The sequence below is a fragment of the Nomia melanderi genome, chromosome 6 (assembly GCF_051020985.1).
Source record: "Nomia melanderi isolate GNS246 chromosome 6, iyNomMela1, whole genome shotgun sequence".
NCBI lineage: Eukaryota > Metazoa > Arthropoda > Insecta > Hymenoptera > Halictidae > Nomia > Nomia melanderi.
Window position 1 is genome coordinate 8,083,076 of NC_135004.1, and position 20,334 is coordinate 8,103,409.

The window sequence follows — 20,334 nt, forward strand, 5'->3', positions numbered from 1 at the left end:
TTCAATTTAGTATCGGCCGCCATCTTGCGCGTTCGAAGTAATGCATCTTCATCCCGCCTGTACTTAACTTATACGAAAGTTTATCGTCAACTCTGCAAGAAGCGGCCACGAGGCATCCCGATACTCCGTCTTCCGTGCTTTTCCTGTTTCAGGAGTCGGACGGAGAGAGGAGCGACTCCGTGGGTGAGTCGAAGCCCTCAGACTGGCCATAAAACAAGCTCGATGCTGCCCTGGCGTCGTCGATACACAATTGCGGGGCGTGCTTTCCTCCAAGAGAAAAGTTGTTGCGTCCTTGCGCCGGAAGTGTCGCGAATTGAAGCACAGCTATGAAGCTGACATTGTCGATGCTCGTATAAATTTCGCGCCGAAAGAAAGTTCAAAACGGAGTTTGCAGCGAGTTTTCCCTTCTTTCGGGCCTCGCAAAAACCGACAGGAAATTTTTACTCCCGACGTTCTTTCTGTTCCTCTAACTGTTTGCCACGCATTCCCCGGTTTTTACCGAGTTTTACTGGGTGCCATTTATCGTTGCTTTATCCGCGTGTCAAAGAACTTCGCCGCCGACGAGGAACGGACGGTGTCTTAACTTGTAATTATGTGTCGAGGTCCCGTTGCAACTGTAAACAGACATAAACTAAAACCGAGTGTACGAATGATGGTTAATCCAGGACAGTATATTATTCTGTTGCCTCTAAAATTAAACTCGAATTGCATGGAAGAAATTATATCATAGGATCAAAGAGAATTATAGTTTACTCAAGATATTTAGGTCACAACCAAACGTTACTAAAAAAAAATTAATCCTAAACACTCTCCAATAACTATTAAATCAACAATAATCAAAAGAATATTCCAATTAATCTTTGATAATAACTTTGTCTTACACATTCTCCAACCATGTCATTCCACGTGACATCCTTCCAACGATCCCCGCAAGTTGAACATACCGCAGTCTCCTCCGTTCCGGAAATCAATCTTATCTATCGAAGGGTGTTCGAACACTTTCGGGACAGAAATGTACCTCGAGAAGCGTTATGAAACAAATCTGTTTACAATCAAACCGGAACAAGGGAGAAAGTTTATGATAATCGAAGTTTGATCATACCTTTTGGAATGTTTTCAAATCTTCGTCCATCGACGGCTTCGCTGTGTAAGGAGTATCAGACGTGCAGGCGCTCGCGCTCACAATGCCATGAGGGGTAAGCGCGGAATTTGCGTTTAAAAGTTTCCCAACGGGTTCCGTTAAGTTTCAACGGTTGCCGGCCTAGTGTACGAGCCCGCCGGCTAAGTGTATCCAAAGGCAAAGTTCGACGTGTACGTCGTCGGGTGCTATTCCTGAGCGTTCGAGTGTGCGTCTGCACGTTGTTTGTTTTCCAGGACGAGGAAAGAAGAGGTTGGGGTCCAGGTCGGGTTGGATTGGGTGGCGGAAGAAGAAGGAAAAGAAGAAGAAGAGGAAGAAAAAGAAGAACTAGAATAAGAAGTAGGAGGAGAAGGGACGACCGAGGCTACGACAACGACAACGGCGACAACGAAAAGGGGAGTCAGAGAAAGAAGAAGAACGCGGAAACGAGAAGGGTGGCCGGAGAGGTGGAAAAAGGGTAGTCCCAGTCGTATTCGATGCAAAATCACGAGGAATCGGGCTAAAGTTAAATAGACGGCGGTGGCCGTCGCTCGTTTCCGTCCGGGACGTCCGACCCGGTCTCTAGGAAGACCGTTTTTACAACGCCTTTTTCCCCGATGTTTACTAAACAGAATAACCGGGACCCCCACCGCGCGTCCCGCTTTTATAATGGAAGACACGGCCGAAACGCTGGACGCTAGGAGTTTCTCCTCCCCTGTTCACCGCTACCAGCAATCCGATCGTTTTGTCCACGGTAAACTTCCGTGAGATAGTTTCGAGAGATGCCGGCGAGACTCCCGCGGGCTTTCTGATCGATTGATATTTTGATATTGTTTACCGGACATCACCCAACACGGCACGGCGCGCTGGACGAACGGACGAACGGGGCACAACGCGTGTACGCTGATAAATTGGAAAATTCTTTTAAATGTATTTATTCGGCGCCTGCGTCCGATGTAAACGAGAAAACTGTACGGAATGGACGCGAGTAATGGATCCCTGTCAATAGTCGTGTACTCTGTAAATTTAGAAACACTATTTTTTTTTTCGTCGGAGTAATCCGTGTCAATGAAAATTTTTTTTAATCCGTACGCATGTGCAACCCCGAACAATCACATATTCTTCAGTCCCTGGGATATTGTGAAAAATACGGTTTTTTGTAAAATACGGTAATAATACGGTCGCCGCGTTCCATACTAATGAAGGCATGCGGTTTTTATCCCGGGCGAATCCCGTTCTAGTTATGCGATCATGGGCCGCGTGATAACGAGCGAACCAATGCGATGCATCGATCGAAAATGTAAATTTATTGTGCCTTTTTTTTCCTGTTCCACTATGCAATATCCGAACGATATGAACGGATATTTGAATCACGATTCAACTTCAAATATTATGCACGGGAATGTTTCTCGAAATAATAAACCGACGGTATTTCAACGAAACAAATATTTCTTTTTGGAGGTGCACGCAGCATGGCGGACGAATTCAAACGTTTCCGCTAGTGGATTAACGGGGATCCTCCAATTATTTCACGGATTAACGTGTCGTTTGTCTAGCGTGCTCCTCCCGTGGTTCTTCCTCAATCGAGTATTTTTGTTTCGCGAAATTGTTACGGCTCCAGCGATTTCGCTGCCACGTGTGATAAAACCCGCTACGCCCGATTAAATGCACGGTTACTTCCATCGTAATTTAATACGGATTTACATCTGTGAGTGGTTGTCGATATTGCTGTTGTTACGACATAGCGACAGAAATAAGTAAAATTATTATCAAAAACGCCATACACGACACGAATTTAGATTGATATAAGTAGCAAGTGTAAAGTCTGGATACTGCACTTGCAATAACACAACGGTGATCCACAGAAATGGATATTTGTTCTTGTCATTCGTTTTCGATGCTCAAATAACATGATATATAGCTGAAAATAATGTTATCAACATATTATTAATATAACGTTAAATCATTTCACAATCATAACAAACGAATCTAATCTATTCCGCAAGTTCGGAACAATTAATTTCGCAAAAAGAAGCGTCCAATCGGAATAAGCTGATTGTCATAATATAAAACGATATCATCCCCTATTCCGTCCAGAAAATACAATCGTTCGTACACAATTTCGGGTATTATAAAGACGGCCGGCGGGAGACTGTCGGGTCTCGACATTAACATAATCCCCCGCGTAAACAGACGCCATTAGACTAAACAGAGATCTGCATAAATGTCGGAAACCTGGAAGAAATTATCAGATCGGATAACTTTTCAATCGTAATGTCCCCGGAGTTTGGCCGGAAGAGAGAAAGAGAAAGAGAATCTAGGGTAAGAGAAAAACGGGTGGAGGGAAAAATAAAGGTAGCCAATCTCGTCGGCTCATCTTGACGGAATCGCGGGCCAGCGCCGCTACTCGGCTAAACTCGAAAAGATCGCGCGGGTTATTTATGGAGACAGCCGATAGCGATAAGGATAGCAAATCGAGTGAACTTACAATCGGTCCAAGCTGTATTCAATTCCGGCTCATAATTGTTAAAGTGGAAAAGTTTCAAAGTGTCGTATCGTATCTACCCTCCGGTTCCACGGTGGCCCAACCTCCGCGCGACCCCCTCCCACCGACCTCGCCGGCCCTTTCCATCGGCAATCTCCTCGCATTCGTTTCTACAAGTTCCGACGGCCGCGCGGTCCTTTCGCCAGTTCACGACTTCCGGCTGTATAGCATAAAGGTAAGTTTTTCAGTTCTGCTCCGTCGATCGGGGAAGAGTCGAGACGGGGATGAAACGGGAACAAGGAAGAGAAAGACCGACGTCACGGTGATTCTGGGTAAGGGATCTCATCTGGAATCGACAAATCGAACGATGTTGAGGAAATAAAACAGAAAGTGAGCGGGGGGAGGTGGAAGAAAAGAAAGAGAAGAAAGTGGACAGAACGGGAACAAAGGAAAGAATTTGTTTTTCCTGTGCTTGGCCTTGCATTCCTTAACGCGAACCCGTGCAACGCCTTGCCGTCTTCCGTATACGAAATAAGTATTCCATTTCACGAGTCGATCGGACGTTGAATTTTCTTCCGCCACCGAGTCAGGCGAACGAACAACGAAAGAAACGCGCCAAGAGGTTCCCCGACCGGCAGATGCTTCTATGCAGGAACTTACATATATCTTATGACACAGCAGCGCTCGTATATCACGAGGAACGCCCCGGTGCGGCCTCGCGCTCTTCTTACCTTGGCCTCGCGTTTCTTTTTTAAACACATACGATAACTTAACCGTTTGTCCCGTTATCGACGGGAATTTGCCGGATAGGCGAGCACGATCGGTATCAGTACCACCGCGACAATGATTTATCGCGCGTGCGCCCCACCGTGCACCGTTTCATCGATAATTCGTTCGACCGTTGACCAAATGACGCACGATTACCGGGGAAACAAACGATTATTGCCTCGAATTGATTCTTTGCCGTCACTGGCAACGATCATCCATGTTACCACGGGTCTCCATCTTCTTCTCTCGTTGCGCCCGATGAATCGCAATTGATGAATCTGTGTTGCATCGACGCACGGGTCTAGAGAAATATTCAGTTACAGATGGTTAATTTGTAGGGATTGTAAGTCATCGATCAATCGAATACTTTGATTGCCAGTCAGATTAATCGATGAACTGTATTTTTTGAGATTTCAACTGTTACAGTTTGACGGAGTTTCTTATGTACCGCATAATTTGCATTAGATTACTTTAACAGTTTTGAAAAAAGAATATTTCTAAATACATAATAGATTCTAAACTATTCCTTTCATTGTTCTCTTAATTTTTTACTATTGCCCTTACTCGAAATATTTCAAATTGCGACACGGACGCGTATATTTCAAATTCGATGAGATTAAAAATAAAAATGCAAATATATTTGTTTCACGATAACTTTCCAACGAAAGTAGATGCTTCGCATTACCCGGAGGGCTCAAAAGATTAAAAATGAATCACAGGAGGGTATGGAACCGGAAGGAAAACCGAAACGCTAAATCCTCCCGATCGCTCGCACGAAATTGTGCACGGGTCTCCCGTCCGTATGAAAAGCCCGATATTTTTTCACAGAACTGTGTAAGCATCGGCACACGCGCCGCTGCGTTTGTCGTCGACGCATTAACAGGTCGGTCTCGACTTTTAATAAAAAAACCAAGGAAAAGAGATTACGTTTCATCATTGATCACGCGGTTGGTTTCATACGAGTTTTCATTTTCGAAATCGCGCACGCTGAATCTTGGTAGTTAGGTGTGCCGAAGGGTGGGGCGTGTCAGTACGAGAGAATACGTGGAAAAGGGCGAAGGGATGGACGAGGCGAAGCGAACATTCGAAAAAGCGATTTCGACTTTTCACGAGCCACCCCTTGCGCCCGGCAGTGGATCGCTCGCGCGGCGGCGGCGGCAGCGGCGGCCAGCCGTCGATGCGAAAAAAATATCAATTTCAATTGTGGCGAGACTCGATCATCTCTGTTAGAGGAATACTTGCGCATTTCAGCTCGGTCCGCGACGAGCCTCCACATCCATTTCGTGGCTATGGAAAAATGTAGGTACACGGGGTTATTGACCCGTGCCTCTTCCATCGGACCAACACGCTCGCACACCCTCTACCGGGTGATTCGAATCGACACGTTCAGATTTACGATCCTGCTCCGACTTCTCTCGGACCGCGCGCGAGGCGAAGGGGTGAAGGGCTCGCCTCCACGCATGCCACATCGTTCGACCGTCATGTAAAAAAGAAAAAAGAAAAAACAACAATGCTGCTTCCAGGTATTTTTCATGAAATTCACAGCGCGTCCGGCGTTCACGCGTAAAAACAATTCTGGAGCAATGAAAAAACGTGGCGAAAACAGGCTCCCTATTCTCTCCATTCGGATAACAAACTGGAGAAAAAAAGGAAGCAGCGGCAAGGAGAGAGGGAGGGCCAACCGGGGAAACGGATAAACGGCGTGTTGACGTATGCACGCGTGACGGCCCCGGTTAGTCCGGATACCGGGCGACTCGTTATCCACGGCCACGGATAACGCGTACCATCGATTTCCTATTAATCGTCGAGTTCGCCGAGCACGGTTAAGGAGCGCGGTGTACCTGGGCCGGCGTGTCTCGCGCACGTGCATCCCTCTAAACAAATAAACCGTGACCATCCGTGGCTGGCGTTCTTCCAAGACGTTGCTGTTTTCTCGTCCCTCTCTTCGGCTTCATTTTTCATTCGGCTGGAATCTGTCTGGTTCGTTTCACGTCAATTGCCCGTCTTAACATCGTCTTATCGCGACTCGTACGTCGCGTTTATAATTCGTTGTTTGCAATTAAGCGCTGATAGGATACACTCGAGGGGAGAGTGGTAGCGGTCTACAAACTCGAGTGTGAAGGCCGAGCTTGCACAAACAACAAGATGGCCGCCGGCTGCACCCGTGCACACACTGAACTCCGTGCGCCCACCTATACCACCCCCAGACTCCATCCGCCGTCAGACCTACGTCCCACGACGCCAGCCTGCCCCGCGGACGAAAGGGTTGTTTTGCAGGAGCGCGTACCTCGTCAATTCTTTCCGAATGTCTGGCCGTTTGAAATATTGGCCGACCTGACCTGGAAAGCGTATTCGGTCCTTCGCCCTCGGCTCGCGCGATCGTTAAAAATAATGAATATCCGCGATCCTCGATCGATGCTTCAGCATTTTTTCCTCTTCTTCGTTGGTGTTTAATCGTTCGCCGACTTTTACGCGGTAACAATTTTCGTTGACGTTTCGTCGACATAAATTGGTGAGAAATAAATGGATGATGAATGCTGGGGTTGGGAGTAACATTGGAGATTGAATTTTTGGAGAAATAACAAGTATCTGGTAACGCTTTATTTTTTATTTTACTTTTTCAAAGGAAATGTTGTTTGCTGTGCAATTAATTTTGTTAATAAAGCTAATCAGTTATTTTGATTCTTTAAACATACTTAATATTTCTTCGTTGTTAACAAATGATGATTACGGTATTTCTCATAATTGGAATCACATGGAGTTTAAGCCGAATACAAAAATGAATGTACTACAGATATTACCATCTCAAAGGCTCGAGGTTTCAATATAACATCAAAGATCTCATCCCTGAAACGTAACTCTGGTAGACGAACACCGGCAACCCTCGAAACCGTACGCGATATCCAGGTTATTAGCGTCGATTCGAGTTCCTGGCATGATGTTCCTCCGATACCGCAGTATCCTTATCTCGCCGGCTGTGTGTTGGACGCATTATTTATTTCCGATGTTTATCGTGTAGTGGCTGGGCGTGTCTTATCTTCATCGGGAGTTACTCCGCTAATTGGAGAAATCTTTTTACCGTACGCGCGTCCGAGCATTAAGTCCCCAATTACCGATCCACCGATGGCGGGCCGGAGTAAAGTACTCTTAGAGAATACCACCTTTTCCATCTATGTTATCAATGATTTACGCCAAGAGTAAAAGCGTAAGCTCCAGCCAAGCGACGCTCGCGGAATTACAAAAGCTTGTAAATAATGAACAGTTTCCACTAGTTCAATCTTTTCCCTTATTTTCGTTGAAAGTTTTCGTTCAGTCGGTCATCCAGAAAATTATTGTAATTTCAATAAATTTCTTTTCACTGGAATATGTTTGAAGATCTAAGAATTTGCTTTATCGAATAATTTTGTAGTACTGAAAAAATTGTTATGTGTTTCTGAATATTCGTTCATTGTTGTCACTTTCATTTAAACAGATCGAAACGTCGATTCGGCGATGATTGCGTCGGTGAGTTAACGAATGTTGATATTGCCTTGGGAATCACGCGAAATTCTATGAAACCACTGTCATCGCGAAGTTAATGGGACGAAAGCTTGATCAAATAGATAATAGGAACGATACAATGCGCCGTGATGCGGAGGTTACCGGAATGCGATCAAAATTCACGAGTGAATACGCGGCCACCGTACGTGCGATCGAAACTCGCATTGTGACGGGAGATTTCATGACGATCGCGCGCGACACGCGTATGAATACCAAGCCACTGCGAGCATCGCGAGGAAACTGTCCCGCGCGCTACGGTGTTCCCTACGGAACGACCAACTTGTTTGCTCGCCTGATTTTAGCATATCGGTGGTACGAAACAAATGGAATTGAACGACCTGTTAGAAATGTGTGCTGTTTATATTTCATTAACAACAACTTTTATATATTCCGTTATTGGTTTCCTGATTGAAACGCTGGGTACTTGTCCAACATAACGGAATTGTGTTATTTTATACTCGAATGAAACTCGTGATTGTTTGCTTTGAATAACCATTTGTTGGACGTCGAAATTAAACAATATCGTTCGAGCGACTTCGACACGAAGATTTCATTTGGTTCAGAAGAACAATGTGCTTCGCGATGATTAATATTGGGTTGAAATAAATCATTCTTATTAAACATTTTTGACAATAGTTTCATCGAGATTTATCTTTAAAGAAATTCCGATTTCTGTGAATAAGCTTCTTATAATTCAACATTTACTGTAACAGTTTAACTCTAGATAAGTAAACTTAATCAGTGTGTAAGACAGGATTTTATAGACATAAAATGAAATGATGAAACCTCGTCGGAATCGTAATCTTTTCGCTGCAATATTACTCGCTTGAAAGCTACAGAAAGAATGCCTCGAGAAGGGCAGTGTTTAGCCGGAGGACCCCTCTTGTCAGCGTAGCTCTCGCTCTGTTTATTGCACCCCGTGATTCGGAGACACTTTTCCTTAAGAAGGCACGGATTGACGAAATGTAGGCGACCAATGTTCGACTTAGATTATCTTACAAATGTTACTCAGCAACTAATATAGAAAGATGTTAAAAATTATCGTTTGCAATTATAGTTGCATACGCATTTTGTCATTCTGCTCCTCTTAGACGGACAGAAAGTTCAAATGTTGCATTTGTTTGGCGGAGTTTCAGTTTTGTCTTCTGTGGATTCTTCAATACTCAAAATATCTTCAATATTTTTTGATGAAACGTTTTAAAGTTACCGTATTGAAACATGTTCTACAGCCAATCTCAGAAAGTAACAAGTGTACATTTGTGTTTATCACCTTTGGATGACTCATTTTAATAGTTATGAAGATACTGTGAGTGAGGTGATGTGAGCTTTACTGTAACATCTTGACTTCTATTGTAGCATGTTAAAAAAATGAAACCAAAGTGAAGAATAGAGTCTATATTCGTAGCATTTCATAATAGTTCATTCTTACCCTGGCGAATCCTAAAAGCTACGGGCAAAAGATTGATCCAAAACAAATGTGATAATTGCGCACCGTTTATGGAGTCATTAGATCCAATGATCATTCAGTTTTGAAACGGAACCTGTCGCGATAATCGCGGAACGATTTGAATTTCTGTTAATTACCACGTGCCGATGGATCATCTCTTGCCCGTATGGCCAGCACCAATTAGTGCACAATCAAAAGAGGAAGAGACGAATGCCGATAGATCTCTACAATTAGCCGCGTCGGCCAATCACCGTCCCTTGTGCTCGCCTCCGAGGACACAAAAGAAAGCGGGACGAAAGAGGTCGGGAAGGGTGCGCATCGCTCGGGTGCCTTTTAAAAAAATCTTGGCAACACGGCCGCCTTTCATTAGTCCTGCTAGTACGGCCAGTGTCTCTTGAGAAGCTTAAGGAGAGGGTTGGGACAACGTCACTCCCCTGGTTGGGTCAGTGACGGCATTAAGATTTAGTATACCCCTGCACACGGATAATGTAGCCTTCCGAATGAGAACAAGAATAGCTCGTGCTCCCGGGAACTTACAGAAACAACTAGTCTCATGAAACAGTTGAAAATTATTTCGATTCAAGGAAATAAAGAAGAATGAATACAATGGTTGATAATAATTTCAGGAGACATTCTTTAGGGTTGCAAAGAACCTTCTTGAATACCTCTGACGAACAAATTATTTTCAATAAAAATGCTTCTTTCGTTCGTTTAGAGAAAATCTGTATTACACTTACGTATAATTCAAAAGTTTAGTGGAACTATGGGATTAAAATCTGAAATAATGCCGTAATGTCCAATGGGAATGAATATTCACCCTGCAGCGGATATCTAATTAAAGCTAAATCGATTCGGAATCCGTTTCTGCTTCCAATTATCAATCGGCTGCGTGGTTCTTTATTGTGAATAATTAAAACGTACCATTACTTCGGTACTAGCCAATTTTACTCTGAAATATGTAAGATACTGAAACTGCATTTTGTAATGTCAGTAATTACTGTCGTTCCTAAAATTATTTACTCTAAATACGATTAGCCGTTCTCTTCTAAAATATGTAGACACGAATTTTATTGTCGTTTACATCTTCGATATTAACTGACTTGTATACTGAATAATCATATCCAGTTTAATGATATTTTCCAAGAAACGAAAGTATGCAGATGAATTGTCCAATCTTTGTCCTCCTAAATTAAGTTAACAATGCTATAAAGGCGGATTCTAAACCTTACGAGGTTCTCTAATTAGAACGTAACGAAATAAAACAAAAGATGCCAAGGGGGAACGACATTTGACGAACAACAGAATAATGTGTTAAAGAACAATTGGCTGCGTCCTGGCGGGGAATTCTACCTTCAACAGGATGACAATAAACGAAAGAGGAAGCAAGCACCTTCGTGTCGCCGACATGACTGCGTCTCTGACGTTAGAACGGCAGCGTCAGCGAAGACGCAAGGAAAGTGGAAAAAGAAAATAGGAGTTGGATAGCGGATCCGCTTGTTTCGAACGCGTCACTCGTTTCTTTTCCCTTCTCTTCGAGGTTTAGCACTGCTTCCCTTTCTCCCCCCTCGCGAAGTAATCAGCAAATCGCCGAAGCAGCCTGGCAAGCGATCACGAACAGCGAAAGAGAAGAGCATCAGGGGGAGAGGGAAAGCGGGAAAGTCTAGGGAAGCGTCGCTGTACACGAGAAGGACGTCACGACGAGAGGAGAGAAGAGAGACGTTTGATAAGACGTCGAATAACTCGATTACTCACCGAGGGAGTGTCACTTTGCCAGGCCGTGCATTCAAGTGCGAGAGAAATTTCGTTAAGGTGCTTCTCGCAGAACTCTTGCCACCCTTTGCTTGTCTCTTGCCGCTTATCCTACCCCGACCACCGCAACGAAGACTCGAAGAATTTTCGATAAACCGAAAGAATTGTAAGTGTCGAGGTTTAGATGCAGTTACGTCGTTCTCGAATTGTCCAATCTCCCTCTCAATCTTTCTTATCGGGAAAATGGCGAAAGTATTCGCTGTTTACTACTACTCAATTGCTGAGAACCAAGTAGCTAAGTTAAGTAAGTTACGAATGAGTCAAATATACTTTTTATTTGCACCGATAAAGCATTTATGTATAATCTGCGGAAGCTTTATTTGAAGGCTGTTCAAATCACCTTTTTTACGCAATTAACGTTCCATTGTAAAACTGCAATTCATACTGTTAATTGTAGCATTCTGCTATGGATACTTGCTCTGTAGAAGTTCCGTATACAACTGTTGCATATGAAGAGGAAGAAGGTTAATTTGGGTAAAATGTGTGTCATCAACAGATGAATAAATGCCAGCGACTTACAATAAAAGAAACGTATTGCTCATAACGATGGCAGCATTCTAGATACTGCCGGCTGTAACCTCCTTTTTAGAACGGGAAACTGTAGAAACAGCATTTTCTCGAGGTAATCGTGAGAATTTGAGGAAGAAGCGCAAGAAGGGCTGGGGGTGACGCAATTCATGAAAACTGAGAGACTGAAAACGGGTTGAAACAGCTGCAACGACTGTCTACTTCGTTGCATGACAGATTATAGCGGGTGACCCAATTAGAACCGCGATATTCACTTGACACCCAACATCGGAGAGATTTATAATTATGTAGTGGAGATTATTTGTAGCACCTGATTCCAACGCGACAGGTTAAACTATGTCATCTTCAATAAACGATATCTTTCTGTCATTGAAATTAAACTAGGATTATCATAACACAGTCCACCTCACAAGTTGTAGGTAGGAGCTTACAGGTTGTATTATCCGCACGTTGTAACGTCCACATGTTAATATACGGACTGTACGTTTCGTACGATTTCGTGCTCCATATTTATTTATTTATAAACATTTACTTAAAGCTAAGAAATTATACTACTTTGATAGCAGAGCGAAAGAATTATGTTCTACCTTAATTATTGCCAGACATCAACATATATAATCTAAGTTTCGAAAATCCACTTGCTATACTAATTCAGTACCAAGAACTGTTTCCTCTAACCCTTAATTTGATCATCGAGAACTTCAACCCAATGGGATGATCCAACATTATACCAGAATCAGTACTTAACAGTACTTGGCAGAAATCTCTGCCTTTTGACATTTGACACATAGATCCGATATTCTCCACGATGTTATCATAATCTTAAACGTAAGATATTATGAATACTATATAGAATGTCAACTATTCTGAATCGTGACGACATTTCACTTTAGTACCAATTACATATTTACTTGTTCATTAACTGTCTTATTAATTATTTATATTAGTATGTGGTTATCGAGTTGTAGATCGTTTGTATTGTGTGAAGAATGTATCGTTCATACAATATAACTGTGACATTATAATAAAACATATTGAGTTATGAATAAATATATATTGTAAATGATGAACCAGATTTTGAGATAACTTTAATAGTAATTCAGTATAGTCTTCTGTATTATAGTTCATCTAAATGTAAATCTCGCGGTACGTGAAAATATCTCAGGGATAAGCACAGTACATATTCCATCGGGACACTCCAAGCTTATATCCGACACATATTTAACTTATTTTGTATTAATGTTTTGTGGTTCTGCATACCTTGGCTGAAAGCTGGTTTCCAACTTCCTAAACGACATTCATTGGTTTATGTTGTATCTACGGTTCCCAAAATATTCGTCGAAACTGCAGATCGAACCCACGCCGGGTTACTCCAATCTGATATCACCTAACTTAGCTGGCATCAGGAACCAGTAACATTTACTGCATTGTCTACTGGAGTCGATTGGAATTTGTTTTAAGGCATTTACTACAATAAAACGTACATGGGACTCCGAATACGTGTTTCAGAAAGTGTACTGATTTTGAATTGTCAAGTAATAACTTGAACAATTTTGTCAGACTTTAATACATTCTTCCACAAGTAATTAAAACTTAATATATGAATGTCAAAATATGAATGTCAAAGACTAAACAATTTATGGAATTAGTAAATATGTTTTTTAAGTGTTTCCGTTGAGAAACATGAAATATTCAAGTAGAAAATTTTATGTTACTATACCGTTTTCAGTCAAATGTTATAAGTTACATTAAATTCTATAATAGATATATTGTTTCTTAAATAAAGTTCATAGGTTTTTTATAAATTACTTTTTATTACCAAACTATTATTAGTTCTCACCTCTTCAATCCAAAAAAGATCCAACTTTCTCCATCTAAGAATCGAATATGGAAGCTTCAAACGTTATCAGCGACAGAGTCGATAATACAGTTTCCTAGCAAGTGTGTGTCATAAGCGTAATTGTAGCTCAGAGATCGAAGAGGGTTAAATCACCGACGAGAGACAGGATAGACTAATCATACCATGTAAATTTTTGTCACAAGTCCAGGGAGTTACGTGATCCTCTTACAAATCCTACTTTACTTACAACCTCACCAACAGAGTACAAATAAATACAAATAAATAAATAAATAAATAAACATCTTCTTGTTCTAATATTAAATTTTTCAGACCATTGGATACGAAGTCCCATAAAATGTCCAGTTTATCCTGTCTTTCACCGATGGTTAAAGGAAAAGTAACTGTTTCGAAGGCAAAAAGATCGCAGCGGAGAGTGGGCACGACGAAAAGAGCATTGTAGTTTCAACGGGCCGCGCAATACTAATGCGTTTCACGGAAAATTGCTTTTCCAGATATCTCGCGAGGCTTCGAGCTCACCCTTCACTTTACTCTTTGCCGTGCAATCGCGCCGGCCAAAGCTCGTTGGATCCGCGCCATGGAGCTTCGTTTACCAAGGGAATGCAGCAATATGAAATACATTATGGTTACAGGTACAAAAAAAAATGTTCGATTCGAGGGACCAAGATGAGACAGCACTAGTTCGAATGGCGAACACAGATACCTACTGTCAGACTCTGGGACATTGACAAAATAGTATTCTTTGAAAATAGTTCACTGAATTAGAGGAATCAGCAAAATGTCTTTCACATTGACGAGTTCACTGTCTGTTTTTCGAAGGAATTCTATAAATTTCTGATTGCTACTGCAAATACGTATGTAATTTCATATTTTCATAGATCAATTGGCAAACGTTATCAAATACAAATACACTGTTTCTCTTGAACGCTACATTAGTCTAAAAATTCAATAGAAACGTTACCATTTATAAAAGCTTTTCTTCCTTGTATATCAGTACGTGATTCACTCGTGTTACAGATGCGTAAAATCTTTAGGGACTCTTAAATATCCAGACCTCATGGGAGGTCTAGAAGAAATCACTTAAAACGATTCGATTCGACAAATGAAATGTAGTACCTTTGTACACCACTTTCATCGTTCCTGTCCTCTCGTATATACCTGGCTGTGCATCGCACGTAAAAGAACGCGTAGTCGATAAAACGCGATAATTAAAATTTAATTCGACCGGGTCCGATCGCGCGCTATCAAACGCGACGCCAGACAGACGTAATTGAGGCATTACTTTTCGATTAAACACAAGAGAATAGGAAGAAAAGGAATGCCGACAGGTAAACGGCACTGGCGGATTACGATGGCGGGATGAGGTGGCACAGAGTGGGGGATGGGCTGCAGTGGGGATGTTCACTGTCGACGCTGGAAAGCGATGGTGGCCATGTGATGGGATTTAAATTAGCGGCGTGGCCCCATGCGACAGATGTCGCAGACTTCCATTAAATGTCGCTCGCTCCACGACTCTGATCCCAAAAGGAAAAGCTGCCAAGACGAAGAACGACCGCTACCTTGGCGGAAGGAGGACGTAGCGGATTAAGGAAATTAGCAGTGCTCGATAAGAAGCCCTTTACCAGGACTAATCTATCGCGCACGCTTCTCCGCCATCCCTTGATGAAAATGACATTAGAAATTAATAATACAGATCCGCTGGATGATAACGGAACCACTGAAGAACTTTCGAAAGGAAAAATAAAAGATAGTTGAAAGTGACCATTTCTGACCTCTTAAACATGTTATAAATATTTACATAAAATGGAAGCGGAATGTTAGAAAACTAGTCGTGTCAATTAACATGTTAGATTACTGATTGATATCGATTGAAATGAATTTAATTTCTGTGAATACAATTATTTGCTTATAAAATAAACAAAAAACGTGTACGTGGTAGAGGGTTACTCAGTTATTAAAATCGTTTGTTTATTGTATACTTTGTTCAGTAAAAACCGTTGAATTTAAAGCGAAAAGTCGAAACGTTCCAGTTGTTGGGACTCTGGTCGGCATCGGGTTGAGAAAATTGAAGTCCAGTATCGATTGCGTTTATACGTGAAAGAAAGCTATTATTAAATTGGATACGACGATTCAGGCACAAGACTCGCTGACGACGATTCCTTTGTGTTCGAGAAATTGCGCCGCGAAGAACGTAACCGAGCAAGAGAAATGTATTTCTCGAGCAGGAGCAGCTTGGTCCATTCGTTCGTTTCACACGGCTCTTTCTAACGTCCCTTCCACTTCGCGACGTAATCACGAATCTCACTCACCGATTTTCTTTTCCTTCAACGATTTTGGACACCTCGCAACGTTCTATTACACGTGGAACGAATATAAATTTCCTTTTCATCTGTAAATTATCAAGTTATCCAATTGCATTATATACACACAATAATGGAGCATATCGATTTTGAATGAAGAATAATTTCTTGTAAGTTCGGCCATGCAAACATATAGCTTAACATTCAATTCCATAATATATAATTGGTATTATGAAGAAGTAATTTTCAAATATTCCATTTCTGACTTGAGTATTAAATATTTCTAATGAAACAGTGTAATCCAGCCAATATAGTTATTTCGAATGCTAACGAGGAAGATTAAAAAGATCTTGTTTCGAAATAAAATTTGGCGTATGTCCTGTGGTATCTCTCAGAGATTAAAGTTGCCCGTGGCGCGCGGAAATAAACAAACACAACGACCATCCGTGTGCGTTATTCATTTTATTTTGTTACTGGCATTTATCGCGCGTGTATAAAAGATGAATTCTACTGAAACTGACGCGGGATACATATCTACGTACGATCGACAAAATTCATTTCGCAGTCGTTTCCCGCATCAATTCGTTCGAATCGTTAAAATTATTCGCTCGACTGACCACCTTCAAAAGCTGTCGACATACCACTGGCCCGGCAAGATGGCGGTTTAAATGTTAAAATGCGTTTGAATTTCATTACGGGCCAGTGCCTCCGGTTCACTGTGCGTAGAATGCGTGTTATGAATGTCGCGTCGAATATTCGGCATACTCCGCTGCGCCACAATTTTATTTGCCCACATTGAAAGCAAGGAGAGATTAATTATGGTCTAATATCGGAATAAAGACATCCCCAAAATAATGCAAGGACAACTGTTTCTCTTCTCGAGCGTCCCCAATATGTTTTTTTTTTTATTAATCACGAAACAGAGACACTGCAATTTAACGGACTCCAGGCCAGTTTTCAATCAGCGCGAACAGCGATTTCGGCCCGTTTCCTCTCATCGACTCCCATTTTAATGTTCCGCGTTTTCCGCGCGAAAGGATAGCGGTTAAAACTTAAATGATCAGAGTTCCAAGGTTTAACGATTTCCGTTCCGAAGTGGGAGCGAATCGCATTTTTTCCCGTAACATCCGAGACGCGGATAACTAATTCTCGATTCAGAAAGAGAAACGCGAGCACGTCGGCTGCAATGAATTTCATCTCGAGGCTCAAAAATAGCATCGAGCCAGGTTTTTCCTCCTTTCCCGGCTGGCGTCGTCCAGCTCGCGATATCGGCGCGTGCACGGAACATTAAGCTTCTTCCTAACGAATGCGCGTTGCAATATTTTTCGGAGCACACATCCGCGCGATAAGAAAAGTTGCGCGTTCTTGGCCGGAGCTGCAATATTCGTTTTTCCCGCTTCCGCGGGCCACTCCTTTCCCTTCGGCATCTTCCTGAGTTACTAGATACACATCCGTAGTCCCTTTCGTATGGTAGACAAATTATTCTTCAAGCGACGTCAAGAACAACCGAGGTCCTCTCAATGAACATAAAATACCATTAACAATCTGTAAGAAAGTTTCCGCTTTTTTAAAGGTCTTCTACCATAAGGACTACATACATAAACTCGTTGCATCTGAAAGGACAACGTTTCCTTTCACACGTTCACGCGAGAAGTATGAAATATACATTCGACAAGCATCTCGACACTTTTAAGCCGAAATGTACTTCGAAAGGTTGAACGCGCCTCCCGAAAGTTTCATCAAAATCAGAAGTTTCCTGTCGAGCGGCGTTCCCGGCGAGACGAAATCTCGAGCGAAACGCAAACGAGAAGAGCCAGACTTTACGCAGAAGACCGGCTTTCTATTCTAATGCACGCCCCCCTGCCAGTCTGTTCTCCATCGCCGTAACCGCGATTTCTCGCGGTGTATCGCAAATTTGTTTAAAGCCGTGTCACCGCACGACATCGCGACGAGGAAGAATGGGAACGGGGGAAAAAGTTCCCGCGCCACGATCTCCATAACGAACGTACGACCGCTACATATTTCATGCGATAAGAAAAGTCTCTCCGCGCAGTTGGCCGACGCTGCGAGCATCCTTTCTCTCCGTCCTACCCTCTGTTTGCTCTCCGCCACCTTCCGTCTCCGCTTTTCCTTATTACCCCCCAGATTCGCATCGGTCCAGTAAGCCGAAAACTCGGCTTCGTATCTCCATTCCAGTTCTTTCGTTTCGGTCTCCCTCCGCACCCTTCATTCTGACTACCCTAGAACGCCTCCTTTTCTGCTCAACCCCGTTCCACCCCACTCTCCGTTCATCTTCTCGCTCCTACCCCCGTACCTTCCGCCATCCCCTTTTTTCACTGGTTCTCTCGTTTCTCGTTATTTGTTATTGCAGGGAAACTGGCCACGTAATGAAATATACACGAAACAGCCACGTCGTACACGCGGAACATCGCCGCCGCTTCGGCAGTGATTCATAACACGCGATCCTATCCCGCCTAGGAAATATTGCGATTCCGCGCCGCCGCCGCCTTAACAAAGCGAGCCTGGCCGTCTCTTCTCCGATTCCACCCTTCTTCTTCCTACTGCCACCACACGACTACCCACCTACCCCCGTGCCGTTCCCTTCTCCAGCTCCGTGTCTCTGTATCCACTAACGGAACCGACCGGAGCTCGAATTGGATCCGAGCGGCGTGTTTACGCGCTTCTTGCCGCGCTTCGGTCTAGCCGATGGTTTTTCTTGCTCCGCGAGCAAAGTGAATCCGAAGTTTTTTCGCCGGACCCTGGGAACGCCAGTGAATTGTCCTTTTTCTCTTTGTATCCTCGGCTTCTCCGCTGTTTTTTCATTCCTTCGTTTTTCCCCCGTTCCGTCGGGGGAATTCCAGAGACCCGGAACAGGAACGGGAACTACGGGAAGGCTGCGTATCGAAAGGACCTCGCGGGGATGAATTTGTTGGCGCGATCGACGAAACGCGCGAGAACGATCGCCGTGAAACGATGCGGAGGAAATAATACGCGGTCGAGAGAGAGGATCTATCACTCGACGGCGCGGCGCAGCTCGTAAATCAGCGGGAACACAATTTCACGGGAGGCTGCGACGGCGACGTGGTTCGTCGCACGCTCGATCGACCGGTATCTAATTAATGGAGACGTCGATTCCTCGAACCGTGGAAGAATGTTTGCCGTCCGAACCGTTCGTTGGCGTAACCTGTTTCCATCGAGAGACTCCGATGGGACCGAGATACGCCGAATTTATGAATTACGGCAGCAACGTTTTATTGGGTTCCGCCCAAGCGCCCAAGCCCAGCGAGCCTTAACCCTTTGCAATCTAGAGGTGACCCTCAGTCGCCACTTGACTTGATATAGCAAAATTATAAAGTTTTATATACAATATCAATATGTAAAGTATTTAAATGAAATAGTTTTGTTTCTTAATTTATGTGTGCTTCCTTATTTATTACTTTCGAAGAATGGCACCTATGTCTTATCAGAATATGTTCAATATTTCTAGTGAAAAAGTTTTGAACTTCAAGAGTGAAAATAGGGATAGATAAAGAAGAGGGAAAAGTTAATTAAAATAAAACGTTAATCTACGTGAATTTGATCTTAAAAGCTACATAAACTTCAATGCTAAAATGTATATGATTAATAGGTAGTATATAAAATAAGTATTTATTTACAATTATATTGTTCGGAAGTAATGTTCAAATTGAAACTAAAATTTTTGCGAAGAGTTTAATTTTTTCTGATCAATATAAAGCAATAACAAACTATATATTATTAATATCTTTTGAGATCAAAAATATGAAAAAAAATGACAACGTTGCACAGTGCACCGCAGTTTTCCGCTGTGGCAATCGGCTCTCCACCGAAATACGCGGTCAGAAACTGCCTGCCTCCTAGAGCTCTCCTTTCATACAATAAATAAAGGAACTTACTTATTTTATTTCATTAATTATCGCGTATTTGAAATGATAGTACGGACATAGTATTATTTTTATCATTTCTGCTCCCTCGAACGAATACGAAATCCACACGTAGATAGGAAAGGACCCCCTCACCGCCAATAAATCGCACAGGATTACAGCATCCTTCTAATTACTCTGCAAGAAAGATTCTCATAAATCAGCGGTGCCTGACTGCGTCACGAATACGATATTCACGCGACACTTTCGTTCTCCAGCGAACAGGAAACTGGCTGCAATGACACTTGACCCTCGCGGTCGTGATGTAGTCTATGATATATCTGGCGACGTACACTCCGGAGGAGCCTGTCAGATATCGTCGGTTAGAAGACAGCCGGTATGTGTGTTAAAGACTAGATGCGATCAGATATGAAGGACCGATATCGAAGATCGTGGAGAACGTAGCATTTCCAAGAGACATTTTGTGAAAAAAGGCTAGAGGAAACGGGCGATAGGAGTGGCGAGGGGGAGGATGAACAGGATGGACGAAAGGAAGAAGAGGAATGGCAGGAGGTGCCCAGAGGATGATATGAATAGAAAA